The sequence below is a fragment of the Andrographis paniculata genome, unplaced genomic scaffold (genome assembly GCF_009805555.1).
Source record: "Andrographis paniculata isolate CXL003 unplaced genomic scaffold, ASM980555v1 Contig52END, whole genome shotgun sequence".
Taxonomy (NCBI): Eukaryota; Viridiplantae; Streptophyta; class Magnoliopsida; order Lamiales; family Acanthaceae; genus Andrographis; species Andrographis paniculata.
In genome coordinates, this window is record NW_026137587.1 from 1,394,916 (window position 1) to 1,412,226 (window position 17,311).

A 17,311-nucleotide genomic window follows, 5' to 3' on the forward strand; every position below is an offset into this window, starting at 1 on the left:
TCAAAATTCCTCCCCCGTACGCACAGAACGACTACGACCGACGCCGCCGCACAAATTCTTTTCATCGACCGCATGCCGCCTGCACACAGCCACCGCCGGCAAGAAGGTTTCGCACGCTATGGTGAATTGAGTTCGTGGTAATTTTTTTATTATTCCTAAATCGAGAATCAATCTTTCTCCTATTTAGGTTTGATTTTTTTTAGTATCGAATATGTCGACGGAAGAAGAGGAGAACCCAACGGACCTTCAAATCCCCGATGGTACTTCTTTTCTTATTTGATTTTTGAAGGTTTTGGAATTAATGTTATTGTGGACTCTGGGTTTTTTCTGCTCGTTTGTGCTTTTCTTCAATAATTAAATAACTGTGCATAGCTTTTGTGTATGATTGGTTTTGATCTCGGCGTGGTGAATGGTGACCCCTAATGAAATATGTCTTCATTCAATTATTTTTGTAGCTTTCTTTGTGGTTTTTACATTGTAAAATTTAACCCTAGGAGTAGAGATGACACAAGAAAAGAATACTATTTGGTTAAGGTGTCGACAAAGTTTGAATCAATGACGGAAAGGTCTAGCTGTGACTATCATACAATACCAATTAGACCAATTCGGCAACTTAATGATGCGAAACTCTTCAATTCAATCATTTGATTCTTTATGCTACTCAAAGTTGTATAAATTGATTAAGGTTGCTTTTAGGCGAATCTTAATCAACCATTGTAGTAATTTTCTTTTTCTTCAAATTATTGTCCCAAACTCAATTGCAAAATTTGTCCATTACTGTTTTCTTTTTCTCTAGTGACATTTAGATAAGATAATAATAAGAACTGGAAAATGCTGCAAAGTTCACTTAAATCTTAGCAATTTATTAATTAATCCACTTTCTTTTATTTTTATAATCCAAATGAGATTCTTATTCAATACCAATTTCATAATTAGATCCATGAATTTAATCCCAGGAACTATCAATGGTTTTCCACATAGATTTATTATTGTAATAACTTATAGTGTTGTTTGTTGCCTTTTTTTTTTCTACTGATTTTTTTATCTTCTTGTCTGAGTGAGATCAGACTGTTGACGTCCACGTATAGCTAATATATATGTATGATCTTCCTTATTTCACTTTAAGTTCTTGGACTTTAATCTAATTTATATGACCTTTAAATATATATGTATTAAGTGGGTTTGTTGAAACTTAACCAAACAAACAGTCTTGTCCAGGAAACATAGGTCATTGAACTATAGCCACTCACTCCGGTTATTGTTATTTGTTACTCATCCACATATCTATCTTATCTTTGAATTGAGCTTATTAATTAATTTGTTTTCACATGATTAAATACACTGATATGCACACATGTGAATTGTGATAATCTATCTGCATTTGTATTTGTAATTATTGTTTATTTGTTTGTGCATCTTTATCCATGCACCACCACTTTATTTGATGTTGAGTTATAGCAATTGTGGTTACTCCTCAATGTAATTATCATGGTTATCTATCTATCTATTTATCATATATCGAATTGTTTAATAATAATAATACATATATTACTTACTATTTTTCTGGTGCTATCACAGTGCCAGCTCACTATTCTTCAATAATACTTACTAATAGCTTATAGATACGTATATATAAATTAATGAATGAACAAGAGAGGAGAAATAAGAATAAAATATTAATATTACAAGTCATGTTGTTGGATCTTTTTCATTGTATCTTAATCTTGAGATCCAAGCAAGTTCAACTGCAAATGCCAGTGCAAGTGTTTCATTGTGTATATATAATAATGATAATATCTGTCAAGGAGGATGAATGTCAAGTGAGTGAGTGAATCAGTCATAGTGTTGCTAAGAGTAGTTAGAAATTCTCACAGAATGAATAATAATGTAGAGTTTTTTACAATTAATCGAATGAATTATTGATTGATGTTGATAGTCATATCTAGTCTAGTCTTGTCTTATCTTCAAGGTAAATTTCTTGTGCATATTTAAGTTCACTGCATACATCCGATGCTGCAAACAAGTTGCGTAATTTAATCATTATACTAATGTCTTTCATGCCTGCATGGTTTAGTCAGGCCAAATTTGTTTGATGTTTTTATTCCAGGTTGTGTATGGCTATTATAGTAAAATATATATATATATAAATTATTGTGCTCTAGTTATGTCATCAGAACATTCCTTTAAAGTACATTGGCTCCACATTTTTAGAATCAAATCGTAGATTTTTTGCTTCTTTAAATATTTTTGTTTTTAGCTAATCAAAAGTACTTTCCATGAATAAGAGAGAAATTGAAGTTCGTAATCTATTTAGGTGATTCTGCGTAATGTTGTGCAAAAGTGTATCATTTTATCTTGTGATCATTGTTTTCTCAACCATGGTGTTGTATGTTTATTTAAGTGTTATCTCATCAAAATAATAGAACATCGTTGTTACAAAAGGTTTAATGAAGAATCTGATCAAAGTTTCAAATAAGACTGATGTTAGATGCTTTGTTTACTGCATCAATAGTTACAGAAATTGAGCTCTGAATGTTTTTGCTCCGCTTAAACAAATTTCAGGTGTTGGTTGAAGGTGGAGTTAATTCGAGAACCTCAATTCTGAATATGCCACATTATCTTAATGCTCTTAACAACGCCATGGTGGTGATATTGTGTCCATCTATAATATGCTGAAAGAAGGTAGAATTATAATTTTCTTGTCTATTATATGGGTACACACAACCCTGTATGGACATATATAATACATGTTACAATGAAAACCATTGCATCACTGTCTCTTTGACATTTCTATGGTCCATCTCTGGAAGTTAAGTCGTACATGTTTGTCTAGAGTACCCATCATCACTCATTGCTCCACTTACTTCTCATGTTTTTGGTTTATTCAGTATTGCGATTTTGTTTTATAGCTGGATTTTTCAGCTAATGAATGTGTCTGTGTGGTTTCTCCTATATGCATTATAGTCAAGGGCTTCATTTCGGTAGGATGTAGTTAATTTTGGTTAACTGTTTTATGTCAACACTTTTGGGTTTGATAATAAAGAGAGGTCATAACTTCTAAATGAGAATAATTTTGCTGCATTTTTGTCTGTTGTCCATGCCTCTTCTCTTATTCATCCCATCAATTTGTAAAAAATATTATAGGTTATGTTTTCGATTCATGTAGGGAATCTAGAAACTTGCAAGCATTTTCTCTAGAGAATATATAGTTTTATATACTTTATTGGTATTTATTTGAAGCCAGATGTGAGTATCTTTTAGCTCATGATTGTTTTGTATATTCATTAATCCTGCAGTATCGATCATTCTCTATAAGATTGTGAAATTTTGTGAGTTGCATTTTTTTCCGATGATATGCACATGTTTTTATATATGTACGTAGGTGATACCATTGACATAGTGAAGGTTTTTGTCAGGGCTGCTACCGTTCCGAACGCTCATTCTACGAACGATATCTGTAGCGCAAACACTAAGGTTGTCCACGTCAAGCCAATCAAATGGACATTCAAGGATGTAAGTAACTATTTTTGTAACTTCTATTAGATTGTAACTCAACCATCTCGAAAATAAATTCTTATATTTGCATTATGTTGGCAGCTTGTTCGACATCCGTAACTTCCGTATATGTTCACTTTCACGTTGCATGCGGCGATGCAGCATTGCACGTAATTATATAATGATTAACTTTTGTTTGAGGGTTGATACCGAATGAGTCATTTCTGTTGGTTGAACTTGCATATTCTGATTAGTTTTGTGTTTGTTGCAATGCTTTGCCCTTGGATTGTATATGTTTGGCCGAATTGCAAATAATTATGTTCCTAGACAATGTGCACTGGGTACACCTGATGGTGATATAGATTTTCTATAATAATTTTATATTTTGTAGTATTTTCTTGCATCGTACAGGTTTTTTGGCTCGATACTAACTTTTTTATTATCACTGAAAAAATAAGGATACTCTTTTTGTTGCGAAATTATGGCCGTTACAAATACCGGTATAAAAAATATGAATATCATTTAAAATAGTTTTCTGACAACCATCTTATTGTAACAAAAATTATATCGTAACAAAAGCCGTTACAAATGCATGAACATTTATTGTAACGATTCTTTTATTACGAGAAATGTCTGCTACAAATAAATCGAAAATACATTGCTTGCATTACATAAATTGTTACAAAAATTTTTCTCACGCGCGTTGACCGCCCACTTTTTGTTACGGAGAATGTCGGTACAGAGACTTTTTGTAACTCGAGTATATACATCGGTCATAATTCGGTACAAAATCGTTATAAATAACTTTTTATCACGGAGAATGCTTAAAGCCGCTACAAATGGTCATTTTTTTTTTGTAGTGACTACGATTGTCAATTAAAAAATAGAAATTTTAATTACACAACTAGAACAGACAATAAAGGAAAAAGTGGATGTGGTTATGCAATTTGTTAAGAAAGTACTATTGGTTATGTTGATACTTGAATTAAAACGAATATGAACTCTCAGATTTATGATTAAGACATTATTAGCTACCAAAGTTGTTGTCATTAGACATCGTTATGATCATGTGGACATCTCATACATTTATTAAATTGTACCTAATCACTTCTCTATTTATCTATCCATATAGACATTTTTTTTATGGTTACCATTGTTTACTGGCTACTAACCATATAGACATTTTTTTGTGGTATATGAAAAGACATGAATAGTGAATTTATATGTACACTTTTACAACTTAACCAACTATCTAATTTAATTATCTTAAGTGTAAAGATGGTGATTGATGAATGCAAGATATATGAATAAGTTAAATGAGAATAAAATAAGTACAACTAAATTACATTAGGAAACAATAATGTATCGAAGTAGATCTCTGCCACAAACGCCCCTTAAAGCATTTACACCGGGAATCTCCACTGCTGAGATCCCTTCTGTGACACTCTGGCCTACAAGCCACGCAACGTCGAGCATGTTGGGATTGTAGACTGATTTCAAAGATCAATACGAGTCCTTTTAGCATGCTCATGTCTTCATTTACATGCACCCTAGGAGACTTCCAGTGGGGCACCCATCCTCTAGGAGACTTCCAGTGGAGTACCCATCCTCAAATTACTTTAAGACAAATACGCTCAACTCTTGAGTTTTTTCAGTAAAGCTCTCCAAAAGAAATGTACACATTATTGACATAAGCAGACTATCAAATCTATTTAACTTCTAATCAACTTCAAATAGCCTAATACCGGCTCATCCACATACGGAAGTTGGCCTAAGAACAACCCAACTCCGGGTTATCACATCCTCCGTCTTCTCCATATAGGCAAAGTTTATTTAAAATAAAAAATAAAAATCTCTTAGGGGATGTCCATTTTTTAATTATATATATTAAAGTTATATTTAATTTTTTATATTTTTATATATTTATATTATATAAAATTTTATTTTTTCTAAAATATATATATCAATATATTTTTTATCTATATTTAATTATTAAAAAAAATAATTTTTTATATAAATATAAATATAAATATAAATATCTTATTTATTGTAATTGAGAAAAAAGAATATAAGGTGGAGAAAAGAAAATATAAAAAAAATGAAAAAATACTTTTATAAAGATTAGATCTTTGTTAAAAAGAAACTAAAAAAATAGAAATATACTTTTGTAAATAATTGTTTACAGTTTGAGTTTTGAAGAATCTATTATATATATCTTTTAAGAATAATTGTCGGATGTAATATTTTGTATGACAAGTTAATGTTGAGTATAAAGATTTTGTAGGATTGGATCCTAAGTCCTCGTAACACCAGCCCTTTCAAATCCACCATTCAAATTATACCACCTGTTTATTTATTTGTTTATTTTTTATATTATTGCAATTTAATAGTTTTTCCTTCTTGTAGTTCAAACTAGGTACATTAGACTCTAGTTCAAACTAGGTACATTAGACGAAACTATATAAAGGCTAGGGACAGCTGATCCCAATCCCTAAAATATAGAATTATTTTACCGTAAAAAATAATAAAATTATATATTTTTTTATTTTTTTATTTTTTTTATTTTTCAATTTTTTTATTATGTTATAATATAAAAAATAATAAAATTTTTGTAGGTTTGTTGATTTATACTTTTAAGTTTTAATTTTTTAGTAAAAATTATTAAATTTTATTAAATTTTCTTAAATATTTTTCTAAAAATTAAAATTTTAGCTATTTTTTATCTTCTTATTTATTTGATTCTATTGGGAAAATTGAAAAAAAAAACAATATTAAATAAAAAAATGAATTGACATTTTACAACCCTAAGTTTTAGTGTACATTTGCCTAACATTCAGTAGACCACTGCTAATAGGAAATAGGAGGGAGAATAAATATAACATTAGTTTTAGATATAGTTTTTGAAGTTCTATCTTATTTAGTCCATTTATTTCTTTAAAAATAAAATAAAATAAAATTTATATCCAATCTTAATTTATATTTACTTTTTTTTATTAGTATTTTATAATTTTTGTAAAAATATAATATTATTTTTCATAAAATATTACATTCAATACTATATAAAAATAAGCACAAAGTAAACTCTTAAAAAAAATCATATATACACATATTTTTTACAAAAAATTAAAATATATTTTAAAGGTCAATATTTTTATATTCTACTTTTTTTCAAAAATAATAATTACATATGATATTTTTAAAAAAATATATATAATTAAATAATGAAAAAAAATACTAGCTCCGTCCTATAACAAGGATATCATTTTTTTGTGTCATTATACTTAACATTTAATATCCTTACATTTATATGATTTACTCCATATATTACATTGTATTTGTATTATAAGAGACTAATAGAGATATTTTTATCGTTTTATATTTATTTGTACTAGATATTGAAATAATAATTAATATTTAAAAATCAATGGAAAAAATCCATAATACCTTCTTAAGGAATGAATGTAATAGAGTATATAATTTAAATAAATATTTATAAAAAAAAAGAATTAATAAATGTAATAACATTTTTTATATGATTAGCTTTTATTTTTAACAGATAAAATAATAATATATTCAATTTGAATTTTTATTATATTATTCTATAAATTTTAGAAATATATATTATTGGCGTAGATACTAATAAAGATAATATAAACTAAAAAAACTTTTTAAATATTTATTTATTTTTATATAATATTTAATTATTATACAAAATTTCAAGAGTTTCTTTTTTTTTTTTTAAGTATATCTTTAAAATATTATATAAAAAATAATATGTATTTTTTATGTAGTTTTGAATTTGGTATTTAGTATAAAGAATAATTTTTTTACAAAAAAATGTAAAAAACAAATGATAAAAAAAAATTAAATTTAGATATAGTATTTATTTTATATTTCAAAATTTTAAAAGAAGAAATGGATAAACAATAATCGAAATTACAAAAACTATATCTAAATTTAAGGGTGTGTATTCATTTAGGATTTTATTAGTTTTTAAAAAATTTGTGGATTTTTATGAATTTAGAAAATCCACAAAATCTAAGCAGAGTTTGGTGGATTTTATTTATTGATTTAAATGAATTTTTATAAATTTGATTGGAATGGTATTTGGAATTAAATTTCTTTGACCTTAAAAATATTTAGGTTCAATCACTCCTCATTTTGTACTTGCATTGCCCTCCCTACTTTTTATTTTCAATTACACTTGACTTCCCTGTTATTTGTATATAAACCTTCATTATCTAATTACATACTCCAAAACTATCTCTGTACTGAAAAAAAGTTAGAGCTATGTGCCTAGAATTTTTATTTATATATTGAAATCAGTTACATATATTTAAACTGAAAAACAAAACAAAATTCTAATAGAACCCACTATCCGAAGTCGTTGATGTTATATTTCTTTCAAACTCCTCCCCTCCCACGCTGCCTCTCGCCGTCGAAGCCCCCCGCCGAAATAATCGCTACTAAGCCTCCGCGCAGAAATCTTTGCTCCCGCTGGAACTCTCCTCTCACCGCCCAGAGATCCATACCCGCTCAAGATGTTGAAAAGACCTCCTCCCTGAAGCGGAGTTTGAAAAACCAAGTGAAAATTTATATTTTTTGTAGGATTGATTTTTTGAATTCATGGTGTGCTTGGATCTATTTTATTTGTGTCTCGGTTAGGTTTGTGCAAGCCTCAGTGATGGATCATTTTACTTTGACATTGTATCGTATCTTCGGGTCGAATATGAGTTATTTTAATGTTTTTGAAATTGTAAATGAGTTTGTTTTCTTTAAAAGTACTTTCATTTGAATTTTTATAGATTTACATTTATAGAAAAATGATTGAGATATGATGAATTTTTTCTTGTCGGGTGACTTTTTAAGTATTAAGATGTTGGATGATGTCTCTGACATGGTATTGGTTATAAATGTATCTATTTTGTCGATTAATAGAAATTTTGTTTGTTCTTTATATTGTTTGTGAGTGTCTTTCATTATTTTTGATGTGTATGGATTGTTAATTTATATATCTCAAATAGAAGATTACTTACTTTTGTAATTACGTGATAAACTTGTAGTTGTTTAGATATATTCATGAAGACATATCTTTGTTGTTGTGAAATGATGGCATACTCATAAAAGAATACAAAAGGCTTACCTCCAGATTCTCTATACATTTCTATCATACAAAGATTACTAAACTTAAAGTTGAGACGAATGATAAACAGATGAAAGTTTTACAACACACACCATTTGAGTATTTTCTAGATTACATGAAAAATACGCTACTTTGGCATCGGTTGTGGGCGACTGTGAATATGTTTGATATCAAGTCCCGGTCATTTAAAATTGGTGACGAAATTGAAATAAGGTTTTTTGCTGAAGAGTTCTTTATAGTTCTTTGGTTCACAAAATTTTATGGTTAGGTACGAAGAAATCCCTAACTTTGAACAACATACCCCCAATGAAGACATATGTTTCTCATTTCACTAAATTACGTACTTCTAACACATCTGCATGTACTCTTATTAAGGAATAAGCTTTATAAGTAACTATCACTACAAAAAAATAATATATTTGTAACGGAATTCCGTTCCTAACGTTCACGTAGCTAATGTAATTCCATTCATATTTCAGTCTCTAATGTCATTAGTAACGGAAAAAGTAGATTTAGAGACAAAAAAATTTTGTTACAAAAATGATTTTTTCTTGTAGTGTATATACATATTCGACATGTAATGAAAAAATATGTACTCACCATACTGTCCTAAAGCACCGATGGATACGTTCAATGTACACCTCAATGACAAATGTTTATTTATAGTGTGAAAAGTTCTAATATGTCTCATGTATAATATTTACTCACTACAAAAAATTAGTATATTTTTTTAAAATAAAAAAATAATCAATTTAACTAAAATTATAATTTACCTATCCAATATTTTATTTATTTCCTTCCATTCCTATTAAACACTCCCACCCAATTTATTTTTTCTCCTTCAGCCTTAATCTTTTGGCGAGAAAAATACTCCGGTGAAGAGAAGAAGAAGAGGGGGAGGAGAGATCACGGCCGCTTCGGTGGAGTAGACCCCAATGGTTGGTGTTGCGGTCGACGACGAGTAGGAAAAAGGCTGAACGGTGGCGGTGGCTTGGGCAGCGGCGCATGGCGTCGTCGGGGTGAATCGATGATCAATGAAGGAGGAAGAGAATAAGAGAGAGTTGTGAGGAGAAAAAAATAGAAAATAAATGCAGTTTTGAGAAGTTTAATTTGGGAATTATGATGAAATTTGGGTAGCCGTCGGCATCACGAGAAAATTAGGGTTAGAGTGTTGATGATATTACAGGAGAAAAATTTAGATGGAAGTGTTTACGAATGAAAGGAAAAATAAAAGATTGGAGGGTAAAATTGTAATTTTAGTTAAATTAATTGTTTTTTATTTAAAAAAAATATTAAAAACTCAGAACACATGTTATATAATAATTGGCTAAACTGATTAAATTGGGTAAATTTTAAACCGATGATCTCTTGCTCTATTTTAAAAGTCAATCCTACAAAATCTTAATTGAGTACACCCATTATTTTTTCTCCTATTTATTAGTACAAGTGTAATTATATTATTGATTGGTATAGAGTAATAGAAAAAAAAAATTGTAAAAGAGAATTTAATGCCGATGATATTGGGGTTTGAAAAGTATACAAAAGAACAACCTTAATGAATCAATTTTGAAAAATATTTTCAATTTATATCACTTGACATTGAACATAAATCAAACTTGAATGTAGAATATTTTAGGCACAAACACTCAAATAGAATTGTCCAAATGGTTAAAACGTCCGTTACACTTTGTCAAAATGTCAAAATGAAATCGAATTTTTTGAATGAGTTATGATTTGATAATTTCGGTTAGGGTTTATAAATCGTCGATTTCAGTTTAAAAACTGCGGATTACGGTTTGAACTGTCGATTTATATATATTTATTTTTAATATTTTTTATTTTCTATTTTTGTAAATTTAAATTTTATTAAAAATAACTAAGTTTGATATTACTTTTATTCAGATATATTTATTATTCATTTATTATGTAAATATCATATATTCTATATAAATAATTAATTAAATTGTTACCATATAAAAATAATTTAAATAATAAAGCTAGTAAATAATTAAATTAAATTTTAAATTAAAAAGTAAATAAAAATAAATTATAAAAATATTGATATATAGATAATAATATAATTTAAATTAAATATAATTATATAATAAAATTTTACAAAATTTACAATATAAATAAAAAATAATACTCCCTCCATCCCATTGGAAAGTTACTAATTTCCATTTTCGTCCGTTCCGAAACAAAGGTTACCGTTTCCTAATTTAGTAATTGTACTGCCTACTTAACATAATAAATACCCTTTCAACTTACAATATATTACACAAATACCATTATTTTTATATTACACCGTACTAATAGAGGTATCCTTGTCTTTTTTACTGCAATCCAATATAATACTAATATTAAAAAATATACGTGCAAAAAGCAAACGCCAACTTTCCAACTGGACGGATGGAATATTATAGTATTATTAATTTTCAATATTTATTAATAATTATTTATATTTATTAATATTAATATTATTTTTATTTTATATAATAATATATAAAAAAAATGATTATAAATATATTATTATTATTATTATTATTATAAAATACACCCAATTTATCATAATTCATACATTTACACATACACATCCACAGCCGCCGTAGTCGTACACCAGGTTCTCCTCTTTCATTTCTTCGATCCTCCTCCTCCTTTCTTCCTCGTCTTTCTTCTTCTTTTCTCCCCTTCTTCTTGTTCCGCGCCTGCGCCTCCGCCTTGATGACGGATTTCGAAACAAAAAAGAAAAAGAAAAAAAAAAATCCAAACCGTCGTTCAAACCGTAATCCGGTGGTTTGAACCGGCAGCTTACGGTTTATGATAATTGCAAATCAAAATCAAACCGTTGGGACCATAATTTTAGTTCTGTTTGTACCCGATTCTGATTTGAACCGTAACTGTCGATTCAAAAACCAACAAAACGACCGCTCCAACCCAAATGGGCCACACAAAAACTAATAAAAATAAAACTAAGAAAATGGATTCGGTACAATAATAATAATAATAATAATAATAATAATAATAATAATAATAATAATAAAAATAATGTGTATGTATATGTATGTAGCTATGACAAGTGAGTAAATGAGTAAGGGACCCATTTGCGTTAATTAGTATGGTACAATTCAACACCAAACCATTTGAAGTTAAGAGAGACAATATTAACCAATTTGTTCCATCTGTCCTGTCTGCTAATTAATATGTGACTGGATCTAAAGTACTTTTAGCGTGTGTATGTTTGGGAGTTTGGATTTTGAATTGAGATTTGAATAGTAAAAATTTTAAATTTAAATAATTGTGTGATGTGATATAAATAGGTGTTGATGTGATGTTTTGAATGTAAAATTAATTTTTAATATAATATAAAAAATAAAAAATAAGTATTTGATTTGATGTTTTTGGAGAAAAAAATGTGATGAATAGTGGAATTAAATTATTTATTTTATAATAGTTGATATAATGTTTAGTTTTGACAAATGATACACCGTACGTATTCCTGCTTGTAATGATACTTTCTCCATCTATTTTCTATTTTGGTTTGTTCTATAAAAAATAATTTATTTTATTTTTTTAGTAATTGTATTATGTATTAAATATTACAAATACATTTCTAATTTATAATATATTACATAAATGTTATTATCTTTATATCATTTTATATTTATTTCTATTATATTCAATATAATACTAATATTTTAAAAAATGGGATGAAAAGAGTAGATGATTAACATATTTTATTTTAGTGATATTTGCTATTATATTTATCATTGAAATAATTTTAAAAATAAATATAATAATATTTTTATAGGACTTATTTATTTTATTTTTTTTTTATTGTTTGTTTGTTTGTTTGTTCAGAAGCCTCAAAAGTCCGACTGATGTCTAAGCATATAACAAACAAACAGCTCATTATTATAAGGTCTGACAACAATGTCAACCCTCATTGGTCGGTAGATCGACTATGTGTTTGTTTGAGAGTTTGAATTTTGAGTTGAGATTTGAATAGTAAAAATTTTGAATTTGAATAGTTGTATGATGTGATATAAATAGGTGTTGATGTGATGTTTTGAATGTAAAATTGATTTTTAGTATAATATAAAAAATGAAAAATAAGTATTTGATTTGATGTTTTTCGGGGAAAAAAATTGGATGAATAGTGTAAATCCAATCCAATACCCCAAACAAACACACCAAGTAGAACAGCACATTATTATTATTATTATTTTATAAATAATATAATTACTCGTGAGGAAAATTTTATTTATTAATACATGCTTAACATTACAAGTAGAAACATGTTTAATTCTCATTTATTAATTTTTACTATTACTATTACATATGTGTGTAATGTATATATAAATAAATAAGCAAATCGATAGTCCGTAAAGAATGATCTGATAGTAGGTTGAACATGTAATCGTGAGATCATAATTTAATTCCATGTCATAAAAAAAAAAAAAAAAAAAAAAAAAAAAGTACTAAGTTATGGAATGAGAGTAGGAGAAAGTAGGGTCCAATTCCTATAGATAGATCAATTTTTGGTCTCCCTTTCCCTTTCTCACCCACTCACACTTATTTCCTCTCTTTTGAATCGTTCAACGTTGAATACTACTGCATATTCTAGCCGTTCAAACTTTCATTAGTTAAATAATAATAAATATACCCGTGTAACAATAATACTCGTTTGAATTGCAATATGGTACTAATTTTATCCAATTAACGAATATCCCTAAGGAAAATAGCAAACACTTATATACTCTCTTGTTCTTTATTTATTTACCCGTTTGTTTTTTTTTACGGAGTTTTAAAAATATTTGTATTGTATTAGGATATAGTATGAATAAAGTAGAAAAATACTAAAAATAACAAAGTATTGTGTGATATACAAGTAATATCATTTCTGTAATATATTGTAAGTTGTAAGAGTGTTTTTAATGTTACTAGAAAATACAGTTGCTAAAAAAAAATGAATATTTTGTTATAGAACAGACCAAAATAGAAAAATGAATAAATGGTTAAGGGACGGAGTAATATATATGATATATTTAAATAACACATTATATAATTATGTTTAACAAAATATATTATGATTTCAACGAATTATATTACAATTTCAGCATACTAATAATTTGATCTAATAAACAAATTTCTATAAAGAAAATAGCAAATATTAATATAATATGTAACTCATTATATAAAACAACATATGTTATCTTTCTTGTGATGATTTGTTAATTGTTTAAATTAATATGCTAACTTGGCAATATACTATCCACGTATGATATTAACTAATTATATAATGTTAGTTTGGTGATTTGGTCAAATCAGCTAACGACCATCCAATAATACTCTTTCCATCCCCAGTGACGAACTAGCTTCCGAAATTAGGGGTGCGGAGTTGTCTAGTTGATTTCGATTTTTTATGGTTCAATTTTGATGTTAACATATTTCAAACCGTCAATCATCGATTCTTTGTTAAGAAATGCTTCAATTTTTTTTTTTAAATAAAAATTAAAAAAATTTGTAAAAATATGTCGGTCTGATTCTTTTCTGTACCATTTCAATTCTATTTTTTCGACTTCCTACAATGTAATGGATGATAAAAGAAAAAGTTAGAAGATAATGCAAAAAAAAATACTTATAAGAGTATGTAGTATAAAAATTATATTTCTTTATATAAAATTGTTGATGTATTTTTTCAACAATAAAAAAGTAAAATCCGAAAATAGGAAATTATCTTCGAATTTGATATAATTAGTGCCTGAGATTAGGAATCTCTAAACACGGTACGGTACAGAAAATACACTGGAAAATAAAAGACTGAAATTTAAATGATGATCCCCGAATCACTGACTTTGTTGTCGTTTGAAGATGATTGGAGATCTTTTGCCAGAATAAACTCAAATCCTTAAATACTCTGTAGAAACGATACTTGGAACCGTCACCCGAACGGTTACAACGCCTCCTCTCAACTGCCTACTGATTCTTCTCTTACTGACACGTGTTCCCAACTGTTTTGTTATCCGCATAGCCCAACCGACCAATCCACTATCCTCACTCGCTCTCGACATTATCCGACCTCCACAGCAACCGACTTGCCTGTCTGACCGCAAACCAACCGACTTGTTGGTCCGCCCGCAGACCTTCTGACCTTTTGTTCCGACCGCAGACCTTCCGACTTGTAGGTCCGACCGCAGACCGTCCGACTTGTAGGTCCGCCCGCAGACCTTCCGACCTTTTGGTCCGACCGCAGACCTTCCGACTTGTTGGTCTGACCGCAGACCTTCCGACTTGCAGGTCTGACCATCGAGTTGCGGACCATCCAACTTGCGGACCATCCGACCTGCGAACTATCTGACATGTGGACTATCCGACCTGCGGACCATCCGACCCACCTATTTCCTCGAAAACGCCTAGTTTACCCGATCGTCTTGAAATACCCTCTTAAATAGTCTAAAAGACCCAATTACAAGCCCACATCTCCTTCTAACTTGGGCTTTTTAACCTAATTATAAATGTCATATGTAACAAAAATATAATTAAATTATTAAATATTAATATAAATTAATATAAAAGAATAAAAAAATATATATAAACTTAAATTTAAGAAAAGACTATTAGAGGACAAATCTCCTTATTTATTTTGGCATATGAAGATTTCCATTCTTTTCTTTGCCAACCATTTCAAGTTTTTATTTGCAGCAAAATGTCTTATATGGCTGTTACAATATTCTGACAACAATCTTGCTTGTTTTACACCTTCTCGATTTATGGGTACACAAGATAATATAGATGATCTAAAGTTGTCAACTTAGCATCAGAATTTATGCAGAGACACTCTATTCCATTTGTATGCAGCCGACCTGAGAGGAGCAGACCCTCCTCCAGAAGCAGACAGACGGAAAGAAGAACCCGCAGCTGCTCAACCGAGGGGTCTTTTACAAGAGTTACAAGAAATCCCATCATCTGATTCAGAGACCTCTGTTAACCTGGTAGACGCTTGAAACTCCCTTTTCCAAATTATAAGCTAGTGTTTACATGATATTTAAATACACTATATCTCCATCATTTAGGGACCCAGATCCATACCACAGCGTCCATTTGAAGCAGCCGATGAGTCAGCCATTGAAATACCAGTCTCCCATCCTTCCAGACCTATAGCAATCCTGGCACCTTCTGCGACCACGATCCGTCCAGAGGTAAGTACAACTTTCACAACTAATTCTCGATATTTGTGCTTTATGTAATCTGAAATAAACACCCATTATTTCAGGGATGCCCTGATCTAGCCCCTTTGTCGGCTGTTCAAATTCCGACGGACGTCTGAACTATAATTGCACAGGCTGTTGATCAACCTTTTCCCGACCTGGGATCAGACTTGCTTGACAGTCTTCTTCAAGCCATTGGTGGCCTTCTATTTCAAATTTCCTCAGAATCAACTGTCGCCCCCATTCTTCACCAGCTGAGGGAGCGACTATCCGAACTCCGAAATGAAATCTTATTCGCTCAACTTCTGACAGCTGAAACGCCTCTGCCCGACTTGGATCAAATAAGTCTAGAGGCTTCCTTGACTAAAACCAAGGAATTAATTCAACAAGCGACTGGAAGACTAGAAGGCCTCTCCAACGCCAAAACACAAATAGAAGAATCAATTCAACAGAAGGAGGCAGAATTGAGAGCACTTCATCAAGAAAAGTCTGTCCTGGAAGGTCATATAAGTGACGAACAACGCCTGATTGAGCGGTACAAGAAAAATAAAGCCGACTTGGACCAAGAATTGAAGATTCACACCCGATCCCAAGTTATAAGACGATACCAGTCGGTTGCTAGCAACAGACGACTATCCAGAACAAAAGATAAATGGTCCCAGATTAAAATTGCTTTAGGGTCTCTTCTGTAAAATTTTGGAAACCTTGACTTAGTAAATAAATTTTTTCTCCTATTGTTAAGGATAACTTTCCAAAATTCCGACCCTCCAGGGAACATATCCAACTCATATCCTTTTTAAACACTTGCATTCCCTTGCAAATCAACAAACAAATGCTTAACCACAAACTGAAATTTGGGCACGCCAGAAATATTGATGAAAATGCCACACAATCGTCCTCATGTTCTTGTAAACAACTGGCAAGGCGTTATTCAACCCTTCTTCGTGGGTAACCATCCAGTTGGAGGCCATGCCGAGGACTTGCTATGCATACTCAAGCAATTAGATTTCAAATTCAGGTTTTTCAAACAAGGCAGAAAAACCATTCATCGTGTTATTCGCCTGATGACAAACGTGCTGGAAGGATATGAAACCCTTCAGGATATACAAAATCGTCTTCCCGACATTGATCATCACATGGATTTAATTGAACACCATGTGACAGCCATACTCCCAGACCTTGGCTGGGATTATACATTCTCCAATCAGCGCGCAGTCTTTTCGAGATTACGCACTCTTGTTGATTGTGAGCGTCAAGCCGTGACAGACATGAAAGCTCGCACCGACTATGATCTGGAGAAGATGCAAGATCAATGGGAAAAGTACCAACCCGACTTAGAGGACCTTATTGATGAAGAACCAGAACTAATCCCTAATCACTGGAATGAAGATTCTGACTCAGAAGAAAGTAATCCTCTGCATGACTCAACATCTGATAATGAGTGAACCCTTTTTGGGTTCGAACC

At 30.0% G+C, this 17,311-nt stretch overlaps 1 long non-coding RNA gene across 2 annotated transcripts; it reads left to right on the top strand.

Moving 5' to 3' along the window:
* LOC127254780 (uncharacterized) lies at nt 1-3,867 on the top strand. Of its 2 annotated transcripts, XR_007839496.1 has the most exons (5): nt 1-137; nt 204-260; nt 2,563-2,682; nt 3,417-3,513; nt 3,598-3,867. It is a non-coding gene; the product is annotated as an uncharacterized LOC127254780 (long non-coding RNA). The 2 variants fall into 2 exon arrangements; XR_007839495.1 differs by lacking the exon at nt 204-260.
* The last annotated feature ends 13,444 nt before the right edge of the window (nt 3,868-17,311 follow it).